The following is an 11,402-nucleotide window of genomic DNA, read 5'->3' on the forward strand; positions in this document are numbered from 1 at the left end:
AGAGGCAGAGGGTCGCCCGGGCCTAGTTCAGGACCGGATTGTGAGCTCAGCCGTTTGTTGGCGACCTCCCCCCTCCCTCTTTCGGTTAAGACCCTTCCAAGGCCTTGGCTACCCAGAACCCTATGCGGTTCAAAAAGAAGCCCTCTGTCGAGGCCTCGCCCAATCACAGGCGTCCCAGTACCCCTGTACCGCCAATTACAGGCGCGCTCTCCGGCTCCTCCCGCCCTCCACTCTCGCCTTGTGCGGAGCTTCGAATCACCCGCAATGGCCCGGGCCGCGGCCTTGGCACGTGCTGCCCATTTTTCCCATTTTTCTCTGACTCTCCCTCTCTTCCGGAGTTCTCTTAGGGCTGGCCGTTGTCCTTAGTTACCCCTCCCCCGCCCAGAGCGCCAGACAATGGTGTTGCCCAGGAAACTGTGTGGTTCTGCGTCGCCGGCCTCCAGGTGATAAAGTCGCGTGAGTCCCTTTCGTGGTCTGGGGAACCCAGCCTTGTACCTGGGGTTCGTTTGCGCTGTAAGGGTACACAGTGGCCCCTGACCATCACAGGGGCCTTTGGGTCTTTGCCGAAGGGAAAGGGAGGAAATTTTGCAACTTCGCAATAACCCCATTAGTTAATTCCCTTGCTGGGAAGGGCGTTTGTGTGATTGTGCTAGTTAAACTTGAATCGCCAGTCGTGTGGACCCTACTTGCATATTACATCTCAAATTCACCCACTTCTTTCCGTTTTCTCACCATTGCTGTGTTCCAACCATCCATCATCTTTCACCGGGATATGGCTGTAGCCCTGTAAATAGTGTCCCTGCTTTTTACTTTTGCCCCTTGTATTCCACCTGCCGGGGATCTTACAAAAATACGATCTAGTTCTGTCACACTCCACTCTCCTAAATCTTTCCATGGCTCCCCATTGGCCACCTGATAAAGGCCTAATGTACTTGACAAAGCCTATAAAGTCCCAAATAGCTTGGGCTCCAGTACTACTCCTAGTCACCATTCTAGTCCTGGCCCTGTGGGGTCCAGCCACGCTGGCTTCTCGTCATACTCTCTCCTACCTCGAAATCTTTGGATATGCCCCCAAGGCTGGTCCTCCCTTAACTCCTTCAGCTCATCTTTCAAATTGAGCTCAATTGGCACTGACTCAGAGAAGTATTCTGTGACTCTGAAAATCAGGTCAAATCTCCTTTATGTAGCCATACCTCTGTCACATCTTTTAAAACCCTTACCACAATGTATCATTATTTATTATTATTATTATTATTATTATTATTATTATTATTAAATGTCACCAAGGGAAACAAAAAAGTCTTGTATTTAACATTTGCTATATTCTAAATGATGGACTAATTAAAAGCTATAAATTTACCTTGAAACAGATATTTTTAACCAAGACAAGTGTTCTCTGAAAGAAGACCTGTCCCAATCCTCTTATTTATTTTGAAGAAGTTTTTGAAAAAGTTAGATACTATTAATATACCATAAAGTTCATCCACTTAAAGTGTATGATTCAATGGCTTTTGTATGTTGTGACAATCTGTGAGTTTTGCATGCTTCACCATAATCAGTTTTAAAATATTTTCATTACCCCCCTTCAAATAAATCCTGCACTTCTTAGCCTCACCTGATAATCCTTCATTCCCCCTAGCCATAGACAACCACTTTCTGTCTTGATGGATTTGTCTATTCTGGACATTTCATGTAAATGCAATTATATGTTGTTATGTGGTCCTTTGTGACTGACTTCTGTCACTTATCATAATGTTCTCAAGGCTCATCTATGTTGTAACGTGTCAGAATTTCATTTCTCTTTATTGATGAATAATATTCTATAGTGTAAATATACCACATTTTAATTATGTGTCCGTCAGTTGATGGATATTTGGGTTTTATCTCCTTTTGGCTATTATGAACAATGCTGCTACAACTGTTTGTGTATAACTTAGTGCATGACGTATGTTTTTATCATATTTTTTATTATCATTTGTCCCCCTTATACCCTCTTCCACCTCTACCCTGCCCTCCCCCTACTTCCCCTGCACTTACCACACTGTTGTCTGTGTCCATGAGTCCTTTTTCTTTTTTTGCTCAATCCCTCCACCCCTCAACTGCCCCCCTCCACCCCAGAACTGTAACCTGCTTTCCATTTATGAGTCTCTCTCTGTTTTGTTTGTTAGTTCAGTTAGGTCAGTGATCTTGAGAAAGAAAGAAAAAGTTGGAGGACTCCTGATACCTAATATCAAACTCTTTTATAAGGCCATAATAATCAAAACAGCAGGTATTGGCATAAAAACAGACATATAGATCAATGGAACAGAACAGAGAGCCCAGAAATAAACCCATACCTTTATAGTCAATTAATATTTGACAGAAGATGCAAGCACATACAAAGGGCTAAAAAGAGTTTATTCAATAAATGCTGTTGGGAAAATTGGACAGATAGGCACAGAAAAATGAAACTAGATCACCTTCTTACATGATATGCAAGAATACATTCAAAATGGATTAAAGACTTAAATGTCAGGCCTGAAGCCATAAAAATCATTGAATAGAACATAGGCAACAAAATCTCAGACATTGCTCATAGCAATATTTTATCTATCATTCCAGGCAAGGGAAATAAAATAAAATAAGTAAACAAATGGGACTACATCAAACTGAAATGTTTTTTGTACAGCAAAGGAAATCAATAAAATAAAAAGACAATCTACAGAATGGGAGAACATATTCACTGATACATCTGATAAGGGTTTAATATTCAAGATTCATAAAGAACATATAAAACTCAACACCAAAATAAAACAACCCAATTAAAAAATGGGCAAAGGACCTGAACAGACACTTCTCCAAAGAGGACATACAGATGGCCAATAGACATATGAAAAGATGTTCAATATCACTAATCATCAGAGAATTGCAAATTAAAACCACAGTGAGATATTATCTCATACCTGTAAGAATAGCCGTCATCATTAAATCAACAAACAGCAAGTGCCAGCAAGGGTGTAGAGGAAGGGGACCCTTCAGCACTGTCGGTGGGAGCACAGATTGGGTGCAGCCATTGTGGAAAGCAATATGAAGCTACATCGAAAAATTAAATGAAGCTGCCTTATGATCCAGAGATTCCACTTCTGGTGAATTATCCAAAGAAACCCAAAACACTAATTTGAAAGAATATAAGCACCCTATATTCATTGCAGCATTATTTACTATAGCCAAGATTCAGAAGGAGCCCATGTGTCCATCAGTAGATGAGTGGATAAGACAACCGTGGTACATTTACACCATGGAATATGACTTGAACGTAAAAAATAAGAAAATTTTACTCTTTGCAACATCATGGATGGATCTGGAGAACATTATGCTAAGTGAAATAAGCCAGTCAAAGAAAAGTAAATACCATATGATTTCACTCATATGTTGAATCGAATGAACAAACTAAACTAACAAGCAAAATAAAGACAGACTATCTTTTAGGGAGGGAGAGAGACATCAATCATTTGCCTCTCATAACATGCCACCACCACCCCCCTCCAACTGGGAATCGGACACACAACCTGGGCATGTGCCCTGACCAGGAATTGAACCAGCGACTTTTCGCTTTGTGGAATGATGCTCAACCAACTGAACCACAATGCTCAGGGCTGCCCCAATTTTCTTTCCTTCCTTCCTTCCTTCCTTCCTTCCTTCCTTCCTTCCTTCCTTCCTTCCTTCCTTCCTTCCTTCCTTCCTGATTTTATTTATTTATTTTTAGAGAGAGAAAGAGAGGGTTTCTAATCTCTGTTGTCAAAACAAACAAACAAACAAACAAACAAACAAACAAAGCAGGAGTTTTTACACCTGGCAGGTACACAAGAGTAGTGGTTCTCAAACTTTCCTATCTCAGTGAAACTGGAAAAGTTGATGTTTGTGCCCTCTGTCACTACCAGAACCAATAAGTAGACAGGGATTGAATCTTAATGGGTGCTTTATTCAGATGCTGGCGATCTGAGAATATGACAGGTTTATGTACCCTAAAATTCATCTTAACACCTCACCTCAAGCTGAACTTTTGAGAAGAAGAAGAAAAGGGTAAGTAAGGGGTTTGGAAAAAAGGTTAATCAGGTAAGAGGTGCAGTCTTGAGGCAATTTTACCACTATTTATCTGATGATCAACAGTTCATCTGCCTCGCTACTATTTCCTCCCTGGAACTCGTGGCTCAGACACTATTGCTTGCAGACCCCCTGGGGCACAAAGGTTGAATCCCTTGTCTACCACCTAGAGTCACGTAGGTCACGTATTCCAGTTCCTGGAATAACAGCTTTCCACAAGCTTTAGTCACTTAAGCCTATCAAAATACTACAGCTAACATTTTTAACTGTTTATGTGGTGAATCACATTTATTGATTTTTGAATGTTGTACCAACTTTGCATTCCTGGAATAAATCCCACTTGATCATGGTGTATAATCTTTTTGATGTATTGCTGTATAAAATCTTTAACTCCTGAGTTCCCCTCTCATCCAGAAACTCTTACATGCAAATGACTGAAGAGTACAAATAGCTTTTATTTATGTGGTTTTATTGATCAGTGTTTGCTCTATTATAAATAAAAACTGAGGACTTTAAAAAATATTTAATTATCAATGAATTAAGATATCAATACCAAACCCATTACATGTTAACGTATTTTCATGATAAAACTGTTTTCCAAAAAATTAGGAGAGTGGCATTATGAATCTAATGTCTGGCTTAATTAAAAAAAATACAGTTGTATTCTCCTGTCTGCTTCTACTTTCAGTTGGTTGTGATTCACATGCCATATAGGGTCTAAACAGCTTCTTTGTACCTTCATGAGAGATTATAGTGAAAAAGGCAAATATTATTTTAGAATTATTATGAAAATTGTATCAACCTAGTGAACTAGGGTTTAACTGGTAAAGCCAAGTATGGGCATAAACAGAAGTTGATAAAAGAGGCAGAGAAATAAATTAAGTTAGTGTTGATTTTGGGCAAGGCCAGTTAATTCAATTTGAATGAGTAATTCAAAAAAAGTGATATGACAATTCTCTGTGACAGCAACACAAACACTGTGTTAGAAGTGTTTTCAGTAGAAAGCAATTTTTAAAATAAAAAACAGCTTTATGGAGGTTTGATTTATACAACTAAATGTAAAATTCAATGAGTTTTAATAAATTTATAAAGTTCCATAACAATCATTACAATCCAGTTACAGAGCACTGGAGCACTTTTTCTTTACATTGTTTTGTAATTCCCAGTGAACGCTTCTTTTGTTAACTTTATTCCTGAGTATTTTTTTGCAGTTGTTCTGAATGTAATTGTTTTATTTCTTTTTTTATATTTTATTTACTTATTTTTAGACAGAGGGGAAGGGAAGGAAAAAGAGAGGGAGAGAAACATCAATGTGTGGTTGCCTCTCACGCACCGCCTGCTGAGGACATGGCCTGTAACCCAGGCATATATGCTCTGACTGGGAATGGAACCGGCAACGCTTTGGTACGCAAGCCGGTACTCAATCCACTGAGCCACACCAGCCAGGGCTGTAATTGTTTTCTTAACTTCATTTCCTGTTGGTTGTATATTTTCCTTGCCTTATTGCACTAGATAAAAGCTCCAGTTCAGTGTTGAAGTGATGAGAGTGACATCCTTGTTTTGGATCCAATGTTAGGGGGAAAGCATTATCTTTGATCTTTAAGTTTGATGGTAGTTGTAGGTTTTATGTAGAAGTTTCCTTTTCTTCCTGGTTTGTGGAGAACTCAATCATGTATGTTTGTTGGATTTTATCAAATGCTTTTTCTACATCTATCGAGATGATTATATATGGCTTTCTACATTATTCCAGGGGTCAGCAACATTTTCCAAAAAGGGTCATATAATAAATAGTTTTTTGGTTATGTGAACTTTATCATCTCTGTTGCAACCAGTCGACTCTGTTGTAGCATGAAAGCAATTATAGACAACATGTAAATGAATGGGTGTGATTGTGTTTCAATAAACCTTAATTTACAAAAAGAAAAGCATGCCGCATTTGGCCAATGGGCTGTAGTTTGCTGATCTCTGCTTTATCCTATTTATATGTGCATTACATTAATTGATATTCAGATGTTATGCTAACTTACATTCCTGGATAAACTCCACTTGGTCACAATGTATAATCCTTTCTATACATGACTGAATCCAATTGCTATCTCTTTAAGAATTTTGGCATTTATATTTGTGAAGGGTATTGTTCTGTAGTTTCTTGGGATGTCCTTGTCTGCAGCTTTGGTATCAGGGTAAAATGAGATTGAAATGTTCCTTTCTCTCTTATTTTTGAAAGGGTTTGTGTTTGATTGGTATTATTAGTTCCTTAAATGTTGATAGAATTCACCAGTAAAGAAAATCATCTGAGTGTGGACTTTCCTTTGTAGGAAGATTTTTTAATATATAAATTAAATAATTTAATGTCTTTTTAAAAGATTTTATTTATTTATTTTTAGAGAGGGAAGGGAGGGAGATAGAGAGAGAGAGAGAGAAACATCAATGTGCGGTTGCTGGGGGTTATGGCCTGCAACCCAGGCATGTACCCTGACTGGGAATTGAACCTGAGACACTTTGGTTCGCAGCCCTCACTCAATCCACTGAGCTACACCAGCCAGGGATAATTCAATGTCTTTGATAAAGGTCTATTCAGATTCAATATTTCTCGAGTCAATTTCATCATTTCTGTCTACAAATTTTCCCATTTCAACAGTTGTCAAATTGTTGGCATGAGGTTGTTTAGAATATTCCTTTATAATCCTTTCAGTTTTAGTAGGGTTCAGAATGTTTCCTCTTTCATTCTTAGTTTTGGTAATTTGTATCTTTTCCCCTTTTTTCTTGGTCATTTTACTAAAATTTCAATTGCATAGATCTTTTCAAAGAACCAAATATCAGTTCCCCTGATTTTCTTGTTTTGTTGATTTTTGAAAGTTGATTCTGCTTTGGTCTCTGAATTTGAATTAGGAAATAATTTTTCCCAAGCAAATTACTCAAAAATTTATAGATTTTCTTTTAACTTTAATTTTTTTTCCTTAAAAATGAGTAATGATATAAATAGAAAAGCAGTTCACATTCCAGACTCCACTTTTATATGGATACGAAGACTTCAAATTCCTTCTTCAGCAAACTGGCTGAGCCATTGGAAAAAAATTGAAATATATGTGCATGCATAAATTTCACTACCAACTTATGGCACATTCAGGGCCAAATTATTATGAGGCACTTGATGTATAGCCTTGTAAATAAGTCCTGGTTAGTTATGCAGTGAACTCGGCACTGTCTCTGTATCGATGGTAATGTCGAAGTTATTTCAAGACCTCTTAATGCCTTTCCTTTTCTAAAAAGGATTAAAGCTCTTTGTGATTTAGGACCTCAAAACATTTTCTTTTCTTTTTTCATCTATCTCTTCCTTTTCATCAGCACTGTGTATCTGCAATATGGAAGTAGATTCTCAGTTGGCTGGCTGCCTCCAGGTTGTCTTCCCTTTCATCTACCCTTCACACCACAGCCAGGTTAATTTTCCATCTCCCTGTGGGTCTTCACGTAGCTCAATCTACCTCGCATATATTACTCACATTCCTGAATTTATGCAAAATGTCAAGTTCATCTCATCTATGTGAATTACTTTTTGATCCAACTCCATCCCAGTAAACAAGATGTTGAGTTGGATTTTTCCTGTTGTTCGGAAGTTATACCTAAGGCCCAAAACTCAGAAGGTAAGATGTGAAGTGGCTCACTTCTAAGTTCAGAGAGCCCCTGTAAGTTTAGGCCCTGAAAGACTTGTGTTAAAAAGGCTAGAACCAGATCTGTTATGTAAATCACCTTTCTATCCTGAGGTGATGCAAGCAGGAATAGGACTGAGGGAGAAATTCGCCTGCCTTGGGGGAGCACAGTCCTACTAACATTTGAATACTAACACTAATGCATTTTACTGACCAGGAAGGTGTGGATCTGCTCAAGATTCTTCACGGGAATTGCTAACCAGCAGGAGAGGAGGACACGAGAGAGCAGTTATTAGGGGAAATTAAGTTATTTATTTTTACCCCAATGAATTGAGATTTCTACAAACCCAATTTCATATACAAAAAGGACTTTATTGTCATAATTTCTCAACTGATATTTGTTGATTGCTTCCCATGCATCCGGCACTGTTCTAGGCAAAGGGGATACAGCGTTGGAAAACATTAAGTGGGGTCCCTGCCCTCCTGGAACTTACACGAGTCTAGGAGTAGTGCTGGCTCCAGGCGGATGCTCAGTGTCATCAGAGATATTTTTTCCCCATCTCTCAGATTTTTATCCTTTGCTTCATAGGCCTAACTCATGGGCGGACTCTTCCCTCTTGAAGGCGATGTGGCCAGCAGTGTGGCAATTCTAATAGGAAGAGAGACTGTTTTTCCCAGCCATTCCAGTAGAGTATCCAGACGGTCTCATTGACCTAGCTGGGGCCCATGCACATCTCTGAGCGGACCGGCCAAGTCTAGGTTACTGGTGAGGCCACCACAGATATCTGTGCAAATGTTCAATTCAAAGAGCACAAGCAGGGGCTGAAATCCAATTCAGGAATACTTACCAGTCCTTCGACTGGTGCACTACTACGCCTTCTGGAGAGGGGGCCCTTTTTGTAATTCACACTGAGGCACTGCGGACACTAAGCGGTCTGGTCACATGCTCACCTCAGAGCAAAGGTGAGATGGTGTTATCCTCATATGAACCAGATGACCTGAGGGTGGGGAAAGGACAGCTGGGGTGCCATTGCCAGAAGACAGGACAAGGGATGCTGGGCAGGCAAAACTCCAACTTCAAAACCATGACAGAACCAGGCAGTCCATTCCTGGAAGCAATACTGTATATTACTTCCAGCCAGAAATTTGATTAGGGTGATTCAGAGTGGGGAAGCAGACTGTAGAGACGAATTAGTCCTTCTTCTTACCCCATCCATGAATTTCATTTACATAATGCGGCTCTTAGTACAAATGAAATGAGTCAGCATCAGGGAAGACAAATTGAAATATGACTTCCATACCAAAGGCAATTACTTTTCTTCCTGTCAGCCTCAGTGAGTAAGTGATCTTCTAAGCAATAGAAATTTTTTGAAAATAGAGGTCAGCATCCAGTTAGGTCATAAATGTCTGTTGTGTACAGGATCTTTTTAATTGTGTAAAATACATATAACATACAATTGGGCATCTTAACCATTTTTAAAAATGTATTCATTTTAGAGAGGAAAGGGAGAGAGAGAAACATTGATTTGTCCACTTATTCATGCATTCATTGGTTGCTTCTTATATGTGCCCTGACCAGGGATTGAATCCACAACTTGGATTCATCAAAACAACGTGCTGACCAACTGAGCTACCTGGCCAGGGCCTACCATCTTCACCGTTTTAAGTGTACAGTTCAGTAGTGTAAAGTGCATTCATGTTGTTGTGCAACCAATCTCTAGAACTTTTTAAATCTTTTCCAAAATTGAAATTCTATACCCATTAAACAACAATTCACCTTTCCCCACTCCCCTTACTCCATAACAACCATCATTCTACTTTGTTTCTTTATGAATCTGATTACTCTAAGTACCTCTTTGAGTATGCTGAATCATTCAGCATTGTCTTTTTGTAACAAGCATTGTTATCTCCTCCCTGCTCCCTGGCCCCAGAACAGGCCAGGCTCACTACTAAAGAGATTTGGAGCAGGAGGCCCTGGGTCTGCCCTTTTTCTCTGCCCCCACTCCAACAACCTGGAATGGAGGTGGGAGGTATGGATTGGTTCTGAGATCCTCTGGATCGTGCCCCTCTTTTCAAGGCTTAATTCCCATCCCATTGAGGGGTGGGCGGGCTATAGGTGGTTAGTCAGAGGCCTCCTTATGTAACTGGCCTTCAACCTGGTGGTGGAAAGTCTTCTCTCTTCCTGCTTGGCATGGTGCCTGGCTGTCCTGGGGCTGTTCTTGGAATCAGCAGGATCTTCCTAGGATCCTTTGAAGAGGAGTAGCCTTGCTACCTTTGTCTCATCCAGCTCTGTCTCCAAACCTTCTTCAGCAGGATGACTTCATAGGCAACTCCCAGCACTTCCATCCCCCTGTAACCTCTGAACTCCTTCCTATGGGAGTGGTGGTGATGATCTTTTCCAGGCCTCGAAGGCTAGGGAGAACTGCAGCAAGTTACTCCTATCCTTTCCTCATTGGCCAGGCTTGAAGGGAGCAGGAGAGATGACCCCTATCAGAATCCTTCAGTGACTGTCTTGGTGCCCTCCGTCAATGGCAGCACCAGGAAAACTCTGCAGCTTCCCAGCTGGCAAGTGAGGAAGCAGTCCTCTCTTCTTGCCTCCCCTTGAAGGCTCCACCCACTGCCATTACTTGTCCTGGGTGTGGGGTGGGTGCTCAAGGCAGGCGGTGGAAGAGGGACATGTGGGCAGGGAAGGAGGTAACATCCTGTTGCCCTGACGTATATATGTACAGATATACTTATATATAATATGTACTTATGTGTGTCATCTATATATCTGTATCTCTTCCTGGATGGTTATGTAAGAAGTAGGAAATAGTAACTGCCTGAAGTAGGGAGTTAGGAGTTAGCAAGACACTTTCCACCATATGTCCTTTTATATTGTTTGAATAATATTTTAAGGATAAAACCAATAATGTAAGTAATGAATCCAAGAGATTTATAAATCATAAAGCATAATACAAATAATAGGTTTTTATTGTTACTATTGCATTATCTATCTATGGCAACATTAAATAAAACATCGGGTCTTGGATTCATTAATTGTGAAAATGCTGACCAAGTTAATTTAGAGTCCATTTTCTTTGAATATTTAATGACATTTGAAAATACTCAAGGTGAGTGGAAAAATATTAAAAATTATATGTGTATTGCAGGTTTGTGTGTTCCCTGTACAAAACACACCACAGAGAGAAGAGACTGGAAGGAAGCTTCACTAACTTTGACATGGAGAGGGGTGATAAATGAAATATTAATTCTGCTTTTCTGTATATCTTACATTTCTTTTTTTTAAAACACGCATTTTATGTTTTACTTTTTTTTTTTTTTTGCCAGAGAGAAGGGAAGGGAGGGAGAAAGAGAGATAGAGAGAAACATCCATGTATAGAGAGAAATACATGGATCCATTGCCTCTTGCCTGCCCCCAACCGGGGACCTGGCTCAGGACCCAGGCGTGTGCCCTGATTGGGAATCCAACCAGCGACCTTTCGGTTCACAAACTGTCGCTCAATTCACTGAGCCACACCATCCAGGGCTGTATATTTTACATTTTCTACAACAAATTAGTAAAATCTATTTTGAAAGAAAAAAGTCATAACACTTCAAACTTGGAAATTTTTTTAAACTGCATTACAATGATTTGTTGTAAGATAGGAGAAAAGCCACAACCGCGGG

Source organism: Phyllostomus discolor, chromosome 13 (assembly GCF_004126475.2).
Source record: "Phyllostomus discolor isolate MPI-MPIP mPhyDis1 chromosome 13, mPhyDis1.pri.v3, whole genome shotgun sequence".
Lineage (NCBI taxonomy): Eukaryota > Metazoa > Chordata > Mammalia > Chiroptera > Phyllostomidae > Phyllostomus > Phyllostomus discolor.